This window comes from Ciconia boyciana, chromosome 10, assembly GCF_034638445.1.
Source record: "Ciconia boyciana chromosome 10, ASM3463844v1, whole genome shotgun sequence".
In the NCBI taxonomy this organism is placed as follows: Eukaryota; Metazoa; Chordata; class Aves; order Ciconiiformes; family Ciconiidae; genus Ciconia; species Ciconia boyciana.
In genome coordinates, this window is record NC_132943.1 from 1984862 (window position 1) to 1985641 (window position 780).

Below are 780 nucleotides of genomic sequence, written 5' to 3' on the forward strand. Positions count from 1 at the left end.
CCCTAAACAAACGAGCAATGTAATTTAAGGCAGGACGCTTTCCTTCCCTGAAGCGGAGGAAGCTTTCAGGGAAGGAAAGCGTCCTCACAGAGCTGCCAAAGCAGGGCTTTCGTAGGGCAACAAAGCCCCCACGCACTGTGCCGACCTCAAAAGCCACCCTCAGGGCAGTGCCTCCCGCCTCTCTGGCCACGCCGGTCCCGAGCGGGCTGAGCGCGGGCCGAGAGTACTTCAGGAGCGCTGCTCCTCCATGGGCCCACAGCTGGCCCAGCGGGCCTGGGGCCCGGAGCGGCGCCCTGGGCCTAACTCAGCCCCGGGCCGCCCGCCCCCAGCTACGGTTCAGCGGCGGAGAGAGCGGGCCGGAGGAGAGCGGAGCGGAGCGGAGCGGAGCGGAGCGGGAGCCTCCTCCCGCCCTGAGGAGCCGCCCCCACCATGGCGGCCACCGAGCGCGGGCCGCTTCCTCCTCAGGAGGCACCTACCACCGCGCGCCCAGGGCGGGGGGAGCAGGCGCACTGCCGCCCCGCCGCGCGCCTCCAGCGGCCCCGCTCGGCACGTACCAACCCGGACGGGCCCGGGGGGGGGGTGTCGGACAATGAGGCCGAGCCTCCGGGCCGGCGCGTACCACCTGCCGCAAGGCGGAGGGGAGCGCGGCCACCACCTCCCGGTCTGCTCGAACGGGCGGCGAAGGCGGCGCTGGGCGCCTCCCCCCCTCCTTCAGGCGCTCCTGGCGCCGCCCGGCTCCTAGCGCCCCGCCCCCGGCCCACGTGAGCCCTTTCCCAGCGT